General features: G+C 35.0%; 1 long non-coding RNA gene across 1 annotated transcript; it reads right to left on the minus strand.

Annotated features, from left to right (window-relative positions):
• Nucleotides 1–299: 299 nt before the first annotated feature.
• On the minus strand, nt 300–1,543 carry LOC148191693 (uncharacterized). The gene is made up of 4 exons (XR_015782547.1): nt 1,216–1,543; nt 880–1,065; nt 600–741; nt 300–524 (listed from the first exon to the last, which is right to left on the minus strand). It is a non-coding gene; the product is annotated as an uncharacterized LOC148191693 (long non-coding RNA).
• Between the last annotated feature and the right edge of the window lie 10,579 nt (nt 1,544–12,122).

A 12,122-nucleotide genomic window follows, 5' to 3' on the forward strand; every position in this document is an offset into this window, starting at 1 on the left:
TGTTTTTATTAAGAACATGTCTGTTTTTGCAACATTCCCAACTGTAAAAACAGACCTACATATATACAAATAGTCCGTAACAGTCCAGAAGCATATATTTTTAATAAAAAAATATAAAAACATGAATTCATTCAATGTAATCATAAATCAACTTCTTAGAAGCATATAAATGAATTCAATGTAATCATAAATCAACTTAGAAGCATAAATTAATCCAATGTACAAAATTAAACTAATAATAATTTACAAAACATAAATTAACTTTGAAACATAAATTTAGAACAAACTATATCCTAATATCTACATACTATTATACAGTTAAATTATATATTTAGTCAATGTTTTCCATATAAGTTTAAGTGACTTATCTGGAATTGAAGTAGTAAAATTAAGTCTCTGCAATCAACTACTTTTCGTACTCATCTACTACTTCTCTGAGAGGGTTGAAAGAAGACTTGTACAATCAACCAAATCATACAGTAGTGTTCTCTGGTATGGAGATCACAAGTAGCTGGCAATGATCCCTAAAATTGGTAATAACTTAATTGTCATATACTAAAATCATAAATGAAACTTTAAAATGAACAATATTCACTTACCCAAGTATATAAGGGAAAAAATATATCTCATTTCCCGTTGCAAAGCAACTGGTGATGTATGTTTGGATGTCATCAAATTTATTTTCTTCACGAGTCATATGGGGCAATGAACCCATATACATCATTGAACCCCATCTTACCACTGACACCAAACATATACCTGAAGTCAATAAATGATCTGATATAGGTAACTTGATAAATCATTTTTATATAAAAAAGTTCTCATAAACTTGCATCATCCACAATTGAAATATTAATAAACAAAAATAATTAAGTTTACCTGTAGGAAGCACAACATGTTCCACTACAAAAGATGGTTGCAGACGCATGTCATGACTCTCATACTGTTGGAACTGACGCATAACCATTTCAACAACTTCATCATACAACTTTGCCCTGAACTTCTTTGTGATCTCCTGCGTGATCTCTTTTGTGATGTTCTGCTTCAACTTTGACCTTGGGACCTCTGCTCAACAAAGGAGTCATGTAAGATAAAAAAAACTTCAAAATTATTTGAAAGATGCATGTAATATATATATATATATATATATATATATATATATATATATATATATATAACAAAAATGTTGTCAAAATAGGAGAAATAACATCTTACAATTCTTTCTTATATGTCTCTGGCACTATCAAAAGTGTAGGAGCCCGATGATCTTAGACTGGCTAATTTCCACTTCTCGTGTCCAGATGGTAGTGAAGGAGGAGCAGGAGGGCACCATCCTTAGAAAGTGGAAGCGTACTATTTGTCTTCTGCTTCATTATTTTTTCCTCAAGCTTCATGTATCCATCATGAGATAGTATGTGTGGATTTTTATTCTTAGCACTTATACACTATGCTTTTAACCTTGTTTCGTGTGACAAAATGAAACAATTGTTATGATATATAATTATGTATGATGAATTGAATGATTTTACCTACACCTACCTGTCACGACTCAGATGAACGAAGCTGTATAAACTGACGTCATGTTTCTTCTCAATTACAGAATATATAAAACATAGAGTTTCATTACTTCTTGTTCGAAATATATATATATATATATATATATATATATATATATATATATATATATATATATTGACATACGTCAATTTTGTCTTAAACCCCCAAAATCTTTCGACAATTGCAGATAAACACATACTCCTTAGGCTCGCGACATTTGAAATATCAAATGTCATCTGTAATAAAGAAAGTAATAACCTTATATCAATATAATGAAACTAGAATTTGGAACAATATTGATTAACTTACCAATAGATCTTGTTAGATTAGATTCCTATCAGCCTCAGATACATTGTCAAATGATGGAGTAAGGATAGAAATATGATCACGTACTAGTACTCCAAGGTAAAACCTAAAAACATATGCATTCGATCCAGATGCTACTTTAGTGACCACGTCAATAATGACAGGTGTCTTCTCACATGCATTTCTTCTAAGTACAAGTTGTCTTAACCTCGTTGTTCCTCTAGTAGGTCTAGAAGTAGGGATTTCATCCCTGATGAATGTGGTGCCAAATATGAAATTCATAAATAATCAAATGGATTAATCATATGTATATTCCCTCATTGTGATCTTCCCGAATTGCATGTATATCATCAACTAAAGGATCGTCATCAAAAATTATTCTCGTTTTAAATGAATGGTTGTCAACAATATGAAGATTACTTAGATTCTCTTCTTCATCTTCAATTTGTCTTTTTCCTTGAAGAACGACATACTAATGGTCAGACGTAGTGCAACAAAAAACTTAGTGTAATCAACCTCTCATATTTCTTCTATTTTACCATAATATCTCATTGAACCAACTATAGGATTTTAATATCTGGATGTGGAAAATCGTGGCGACTCAGCATCTAGATTGACGCCACTATTAAACTTTATCATAGCCTGTACAACATACAAAATTAAACTATTTCTTAGCCACAACAAAGTCTTAGAAGACCTTGATTATTTCAAAACTTCATATTTGAACCAGAATAAGAATGTTTTGTTATGGAGTATTTTGTCTGATCTTAAATCTTGAATATGGAGTATTTTGTTTCTGTATAATCTTGAAATTTAAATAAGAGTATGCTTCTGTGATGATATCCAAGTGTGATAGTTGTAAAATGTGATGTTGATTATGTTATGCCATTTGTATGTTATTAGTTGTTTATTTTTTTGTATTTTGGAAGGATTAGAAATTTGCTAACCGGCTCTGCCAGATTCAATTTCTTGTTTCCCCAAACATTTTATTGGTTTCCTTATTTATTTTTATTGTATTTTGGAAGGATTAGAAGTTGTCTAACCGGCTCTGCCAGATTCAACTTCTTGTTTCCCCAAACTATTTATTGCTTTACTTATTTATTTTCTTGCATTTTTGGAAGGATTAGAAGTTGTCTAACCGGCTCTGCCAGATTCGACTTCTTGTTTCCCCAGACATGTTATTGTTCTTGTTATTTAATTATATTGTATTTTTGGATGGATTAGAAGTTGTCTAACCGGCTCTGCCAGATTCAACTTCTTGTTTCCCCAGAAATTTTATTGTTTTATCTATTTTTTTATTGCATCTTTCTGGAAGGATGAGAAGTTGTCTAACTGGCTCTGCCAGATTCAACTTCTTGATTCCCCTAAATTTTTATATTAATATTATTTTGATGGTAATGGGAGCTAATTATTTTTGTATGAATTTATTTTATAAAATATTTGCATATGAATGTTGAACTGGTGTGCTCTTGTGAAACTATTTTATGACTTTTATTATATTGGGTATGATAACTGAAACTGTGAAATTGTACATGTTGTGATGTGATGAATTTAATCTGTTTTGAATGAGTTTGTTGGCTGAAATTGATCTTGTTGGAAGGTCTGAAGTAAGGGTTCTGAAATAGCTTATATATGGGTATTAAATAGATGTACAGATATTGTTTGAGGTTGCTATGAGAGGAAGTGAACACATTAAAATTTGGCATTTCAAATTTAGAGCATAAGAGAACATGGTAGATAATTTAAATAAATCAATTGTTAATTATTGAGGGCCTTTCTTTGTTGGTAGGATAGAGGAACCTTAAAAACCTGAGTTGGCACATCCCTGATCATAGAGCAGCCCTGGCCTGGTCCAGTCAGTTGTGACTAGTCATATGTGCTGGCGTCGAAGGTGAGTTTGATGCGTTCAGACATCTGGGTCCTCTCCGGTGACCAATTGGGGTAAAGAAAAATCTCTACTAGGATGAAAATAAAATAAAACAAGTTGATTGTAGATGCATAATATTATCATGGTAAAAATTTCATATATATTTTATTTATCATTACATTGAGCCCAGACTTTAATATGTAGTTCCTAAGATATGTTGATATATTTTGGTTGATCCATGATCTTTGTTTGGTGAAAATATGTTGAGTTATACTCGTTATGGGCAAAATGAGTTTATAATATGAAGCATGATATCTGGCAATATGTTTAATTTATTGATACCAAAACGGGTTATTATGAATTCATGATTAAAGAATGAACATGATTGAGTTAGGTGGATAAGAGGGTATGAATTGTTGGTTTTATGAAATGTTGGAGTGGATATGAGAAATCATTACTTATGAAATGATGTTTACTACCGAGAGTAGTATGTTCGAGTTATACCATGAGAGTTTGGTATGAGCAAAGTAACACCTGAGGTTTATGAAAGCAGGCAGAAAGTGGTCTGACCATAAGGCTTTGACATAAACATATGATTCGTAAGTTTTATAGAAGCAGGTAGAGAGGGGTCTGACCATAAGGCTTCAGAAAGTAAGACATAGTATATAAGTGAGGCTTAAGGAAGCAGGCAGAGAGCGGTCTGACCATAAGGCTTCATGAGTAAGCATGGTACACTTGTAAGATTTATGGAAATGAGAAAGATGATTTTGATAATGATGAATTAATGACATCGGAATAATGATATTTTATCAATTGCAGAAATACATGATTATAATATTTTTATTACAAGTTTAATGATTTTATGATATGGTTGGCTTACCCTTATTTGTTTGTACTATGATCATATAACTCATGTTATATGTGATTAGATAATGTTGCAGATGCGGTTGAAAAAGCTTAGAGATGAGAGAGATGCGGGGAAAAACTTTCAGGGATTTTTGTAAAAAGAATAAATTTGTATTGGGAAGATTATGTTGTGTAAAACTTATAAGTTGAAATTTCAATGGTGAAGACTATATTGTTTAAAGTTTGTAAGTTTGGTATTGTACTTTGGAGTAATTGAAATAAAGTTTGATTGTTTATATGAGATATCAAATTAATTTAGTCTCTACTATCAGTAATACCCTTTAAAATATTTGGGTGTTACACCGGGCGCGACTTTATGCGAGAGTTTCGCGCCTGGGCGCCCCTTAGGAGGAGGCTGGGCGCGACTTTTGCTGACCTGGAACCCTAGACCTATTTAAAGCATTCTGGAATTGAGGGTGCGTTCTTCTTGGCGGCTGAAGCTTGAAAGATCATTTTTGGACCTCAGGGAGCTGGTTTTGGGCAGTGGGAACTCTCCATTCTTCCTCCTTGGATCCCCATTCTTCCATTTTTCTCCATTGTAAGCTCAAGTTCTCCATGATTACGGAGAACTAATTTCAATTTGTTGAGGAATGATGTAATTACGAAACTTTCATGTAAATGCAATTGTGTTTAATGAATTTAAGCTTCTTTCATTGATTGTGAGTGTTTATTTCCTTCTCTTAAAGCTTGTTGTGACTTGATCAACCATAGCATGAATCTTAGATTTGCTTGATATTGGAAAGTATTATGTGGATCTTGAACTGCAATAAACACCTAAGGGAGATTGTGTCTAGGGATAGAGCTTGACCCTTTAGTTGTCTTAAACCACTATTTGTAATGCAGATGAACTTTCTAGGTTACCAAGGGATTGGAACTGCAAAAGTGAGTCTAGGCTCTTTCTACCAAGGAATTGGGTCTGAGTATTGTAGGAAGGTTGACATAAGCAATTAATTGAAGAAGTAGTAATTTGCATTTGCATGATAGTGTAGTAATTACAATCATTCTCCAACATCTCATATCCATATTGTTTCATCTTCCATTAACCACTTTTAATCATTTAGTCTCTAAGAAGTTCATTGTATCACGTATATTTGTGAAGTTAAATGGTATTGTACTAGAATCATATTAAAAAGAGATTATTTTTAGTCTAAGTTAGTTAAATTATTATACGATTGTAAAGTGTTATACGAGTTCCTTGGGATACGATACCCGGTCTTACCGGTTTTATTACTTAGAACGATTTGGTACACTTGTCAGAGAGTTAACAGGTACCTTGATATTCTTTAAACAAAGACAAAAATTTATCTTCTCTTGTTTAGACATGCAAAAGACAAATAAGTATGTTTACCAATCTCCCTTGGTGCCAACTCTTCTCGAATCTTCATGTCAACCAAATCCAAACGAGCATTCACTTCATCTTTTGTTTTTTCCCTGAATGTTGAGTAGTGTATCAATCAAGCTATCACAGACATTCTTCTCTACATGCATGACATTTATGTAATGTCTAACATCTAGCTTTGACCAGTATGAAAGATCAAAGAATATTGATTTATTCTTCCAATGGGTGGTTACATATGACTTCTTGGATGCATGTAATTATTGTTTACTTGGATGCATGCTTGCTTGAATATATTTTAGGTTACATATGTAATTATTTGTTTGTTTGAATATATTCTTGTTTTAAATTAGCCTTACATATATTCAAGCAAACAATAATTACATGGATCCAAGAAGTCATCTGTAACGATCTTTTGGAAGAAGAAATCCATATTCTTTAATCTTCCATATTGGTCAAAGTTAGATGTAAGACATTGCATAGATGTGATGTATGTAGAAATGAATGTGGGTGATAGCTTGATTGGTAGACTACTCAACATTTAGGGAAAAACAAAATATCAAGAGATTAATGTCTATGCAAGACTTAAAGTTTGTTGGACTAAAGCCTTAAGATTGTCACGTCTTAATTCAACAATTGTTATCGGTGGCAATTCGTGAAATTTTTTCCAAAAAAGTTAGGTAAACCATAACTCGATTGCGCTCATTTTTCTCGTCAATTTGTAATAAAGTCATTGATCCTATAAAGTTAGATGAACTTCAAGGCAACATTATTATCATCTTGTGTCAGCTGGAAATGTTTTTTCCTCCATTTTTTTTTTACATCATAGTGCATTTACTTGTTCATTTAGTCAGAGAAATCAAGTTGTGTGAACCAATATACTTAAGATGGATGTATCATATTGAGCGTTATATGAAGATTTTGAAAGGGTACGTCAAAAATCAATATCGTCCAGAACGTTCAATGATTGAAAGGTATATTGCTAAAGAAAGTATCAAGTTTTGTTATGATTATATGACTAAAGCAAATGATGTTCTACAAGTAAAAGCATCTGAGCTATGAATGTGGTGACGAAAAGTTGTGAAGAATTGATGCAAGCACATCTGTACATACTAAACAACACAGATGAGGTGATCCTGTTTTTGCAAGCACACAAAGTCATTGTAAAAAACAAATATCCAAGACAATCAGAGAAATGACAATTGAAAGAAGCATATCAGAACCTTTTTGTTTTGGTTCAAATCTGAAGTTTTGAAATAATCAAGGTCTTCTAAGACTTTCTTGTGGCTAGAAAATGGTTTAAAGTTTGATGTTGTATGTTATACAGGCTATGAAATTAATAATTGCACATTCTATACGAAAACTTTGGATGATAAAAGCACAGTACAAAATAGTGGCGTCAATCTAGATGCTGAGTCACCACAATTTTCTAAATCTAAAGATCAAAATCATGTAGTTGGTTCAATGAGATATTATGGTATAATAGAAAAGATATGAGAGGTTGATTACACTAAGTTTTATATTCCACTGTTTAAATGTAAGTGGACTAACAATAAGAGTAGTGTCAAAATAGATGAATCTGGTATGACACTAGTTGATTTTCGAAAAGTTGGTTATGAAGACGAACCGTTTATAATGACATATCAAGCAAGTCAAGTTTTTTATGTCAAAGATCCTGTATCTGACCATTGGTATGTTGCTATTCAAGGAAAAAGACAAATTGAAGATAAAGAAGATAATCTAAGTAATCTTCATATTGCTGACAACCATCCATTTAAAATGACAATAAATTTGGATTACGACCCTCTAGTTGATGATGTACATGCAATTCGGGAAGATCGCAATGAGAGAATATTCATACAACCAATTCATTTGATTATGTATGAATTTTATATTTGTGTAAAAATTTATGGCTTTTGTTAAATAATATATATTATTTTATAAGTCTTTCATTAATCTTTCATCTTATTTATTGTGACAGATATATGGCTGAGGCACCACATTCATCAGGGGATGAAGTCCCCACTTCTAGACCCACCAGAGGAGCAATGAGGTTAAGACAACTTATACTTAGAAGAAATGCAGGTGAGAGGAGACCTGTCATTATTGACGTAGTCATCGGAGTAGCATATAGACCGAATGCAAATGTTTTTAGGTCTTAGCTTGGAGTATTAGTACATGATCGCATCTTTATCCTTACTTTATCATTTGACCATGTATCTAAGACTGATCAAAATCTAATTTAGCAAGATTTATTGGTAAGTTAATTGATATTGTTCCACATTTTAGTTTCATAATATTGATAAATTTGTATTGATATAAGGTTATTATTTTGTTTACTATATATGACATTTGATATTCCAAATGTCGTTAGCCTAAGGAGTAGGTGTTTATTTGTATTGCCGAAGGCTTTCGGGGGTTTAAGAAAAAGTTGACATCAATATATATATTTGGTGCAAAAAGTAATGAAACTTCATTTCTAAATGTTTCGTAATTGACAAAGATATTTGACATTAGTTTAGCTTCGTTCATTCGAGTTGTGGCAGGTAAGTGTAGGTAAACTCATTCAATTCATCATTCATAATTTTATATCATATCAATTGTTTCATTTTGTCATAGGAAAAAAAGTCAAAAGCACAAGAGATATAAGTGCTCAGAATAAAAATTCACACCTACTATCTAGGGATGGATATAGGAAGCTTGAGGAAAAAAAAATGAAGCAAAAGTCAGATAGTAAACTTCCACTTTCTGAGGGTGAAGACCCTCCTTCTCCTCTTTCACCACCATATTGGCACGAGAAGTAAAAGTTAGCCCATCTAAGATCATCGAGCTCTTACACTTCCAATAGTGTCAAAGATATCAGAAAGAATTGTAAGATGTCATTTCTCATATTTTAACAACATTTTTATATATATATTACATAAATCTCTCAAATAATTTTGAAGTTTTGTTATGTTACAGGACTCCTTAATTTAGCAGTGTTCCCAAGGTCAATTCACGCAGGAAGGTCGTTAGGCTATTCTTATCACTGTTATTGGACGACTTGAGCACCCAGAACGGATGCGTGCTGCTGGAACTAATATAGGTATTAAACAGTTTTTTGGATCTTCCTACGTCCATCTTCATATGAATTAAGTAAAGAGTATGAACAAAAACTGAAGTAGGACATTACAAAAGAGATCAAGTAGGAAATCACAAAGAAAGTCAATGATGAAATTGTTGAAATGGTTATGCGCCAATTCCAGCAATATGAGAGTCATGGCATGCGTCCGCAGCCATTTCCTGTAGCGGAACAGTGCCTTTTACAAGTAAACTTAATAAATATTTTTGTTTATTAATTTGCATTTTGTATAACCTAACATTTAATTTGACAGGTAGAAGCGACAAAGGAAGTTGCTCAGCTGACAGTGCCCAAGGGGACGACGTGGAAAACACTCGTCCATGTCAACTATATATTCTTTCTCCTACCGGGACCAAGCTAGTGGCTCGTGGCACAGTCTATTAGACAGCCACAGTAGTGCATGGTATAGAGCTAGGAGAAGATGAGGTCAAGGTCACGGTGGATGAAGTTATTGTACTAGATGCCTTTGTTCTTGTGCCTACTGATATGACTGTCGCAGCCCATCAAATTTGAATGCACGAAATTAATGCAGTATAGATACTATATGACTCTTAGGTTGTCTCTCAAGGACCAATATTTGGGTTCAATCTCGGGTCAAACACGTAATGGGGAGGTTTTGAAATGTTTGTTTTTGCGATGAAAATTAAACGCGACTGAATTTAAAAACGTTGAAATAAATACGGTCAAGCAAATCACAGTACAGTAAAAACGAAATTTAAAACAGTGAAAACAAATTTGATATGGTAAAAACGAAAATACAGCAACACGAAACATTAAAAACAGTTCTGAAAAAGAAAACTAAAATATAGAAAATAAAAATACAAAAATAACTAAAATACAGTAAACAGTAAAAACAAAAAATAGTAAATTTTGAATATGAAAACAAAATCAACATTACGACAACAAAATATTTAGAACAAAACTACATCTAATAATTCAACGTGCAATAATCAACAATGCAGTGTAGACAATAGTAAAATTAAACGATAGGCAAACAACGACAGAAATTATATTGCAGCAGAAATTAAATTACAACACCAAAAAAAAAGCAGTAAACAGTTCTGGAATTGAACAACATGAAATTGCATTGAATTTAAATTGTGCATGAAATTATTACAACAACCAACACAATTAAATTAGAACTTGCACACCGTTTAGCTTCAATTGTTCTACTGTGTTATCCCGTTCCAACCACTGCTTGCCGTGAATTTTCCACTGTCCAGCCTCTGCTACCTCTCGGCCTGCTCCTACTCCAAATGCTCCACTCTCTACCGGGATTCACCAACAAACCACTCAAGCAAATTTCCCTCTCATTACACTACTGCCTACACTAATTGAAAAACTTCCTGGCTTCTCTGGAAGAGAGAAATACTCTCCCAGCCCGTCACTACCTCAACTCATACCACACACCTTTTTTATATCTTGGAAGTGAATGCTTCCTTCGCTGGAAATGCAGATGCAGTGGCGTGTGGTGCATGCTGCCCATGCCTTCCATTCTGGTATACCATTACCATCCTTTAAAACTGATTTCTTCCATCACTGTGCCAGAAATAAATAAGGTGGGGGCCTCAGTACACTTCCGCATGTTCTGCACACCAACGCTGCCCATGCTGCCGGACGTGCTGGACCGGTGGGGGTGAGCTGGTTGACGTTGCTGGAGGTTGAGGTTTCTACTCAAAGGCTGAACGTGGAGGCTGTGAGCTTCCTTCCTAAGCCAAAACGTGAAGTGTTCTTTCATTCCAGCTTTGCTATGAAGTGGCAGCTCTTTCTTTTCTCTCTTTTGCTTCACCATGCTGCACCACTTGCTCACCGTGCTCATCCATTCCTCCACCGTGAGCTGCTGCTCCAATGGCTGTGATGAACGTTGCCTGTGTTTGATGCTGGTGGGATAAAGCAAATGTGCTTCCCAACACTGCACCAACACGTTCCAGCTTTCTGCTCAACACTGTTCCTCTTCTGGACGCATGAAGATAGCTGGGAGAATGAAGTCTGCTGGACCAAGCTTGATGGACTTCTAGATGGAGCCTCGCTGCTGTGTGCACCCAGCCAAGACCGTGTGTTGCTCTTGTCAGCCGTGCTTCTTCTCCCTGGCGTGTGGACATGGCTGTGTTGGTCTCTCATGGCTGCACCCTCTTCTTTTATGAATCAAGAACGTGAGCTCCCCTTGATGCAAGACTTGCTGGATGCATGGAGGCTGCTTCCTGAATCAGCATGTGTTGCTGCATGGAAGTTGGACGTTGCTTCTTCATTCTCTGCTTCACGTGCTCCCCTTCTCTTCTCATGGTGGCGGTTGCATCAGCTCTGGATCGAGACACCTCTTCCATCTTGCTGGACTGTGAGCGTGTTGGACTGTGAGCGTGCTGGACTCTCCTTCAAGTTGTGACCGAGAGCTCCCAACCTTCTGTGTTGGACCGTGTTGAAGATAGCTGGCTGTGATCTCCATGCAGTCTGCTGCTTCCTTCCGTCCGAGACACCTTCCAAACTGCTGTAGCTGCTTCAACTCTTGCTTGCTTCTTCTTTGCTAGCTGAAAGTGTTGAGGTATTTCCATGTGCAGCACTTCTTCTCAAGGCTTCTCTTCTAGCCGTAACAGCTCCTCTTGCTACTGGGCTCCGGTGTTAAAATGAAAATAAAATCTCTCCCCAAAAACGTCTGTGGCGACTCTCACACGTCCCCTAAGTGGCGACTGACTACTACTTCAAAATTGAAATAGGATGAAAGTGCTCCGTGTTCTACTCAAGGCCGAGTGCAAGTGGTATCTGGCTGCTGGACGTGTCCCTTTTGGTGGCTTTGCTGGATGGACCAAGCCGTGAAGAAGAGAGAAAAGAATTCTTTTCAGCAGCCTTTGCACATGCTGCCTCCCAACGTGTAGTAGCCTCTTAATCCAAGAATGAAATGCACCCTTTTACTTCACTTTTCAGTTGCACATGATACCAATCCCACTTTTCCAATTTTTCTGCAAGTGTGGGCCGTGTGCTTTTCCCATTCATCATTTAATAACCACTTTTCCTTTAAGAAAGAAAACGAATAT

Source organism: Vigna umbellata, chromosome 10, assembly GCF_029865625.1.
Source record: "Vigna umbellata cultivar VRB3 chromosome 10, Vumbellata_1.0, whole genome shotgun sequence".
Lineage (NCBI taxonomy): Eukaryota > Viridiplantae > Streptophyta > Magnoliopsida > Fabales > Fabaceae > Vigna > Vigna umbellata.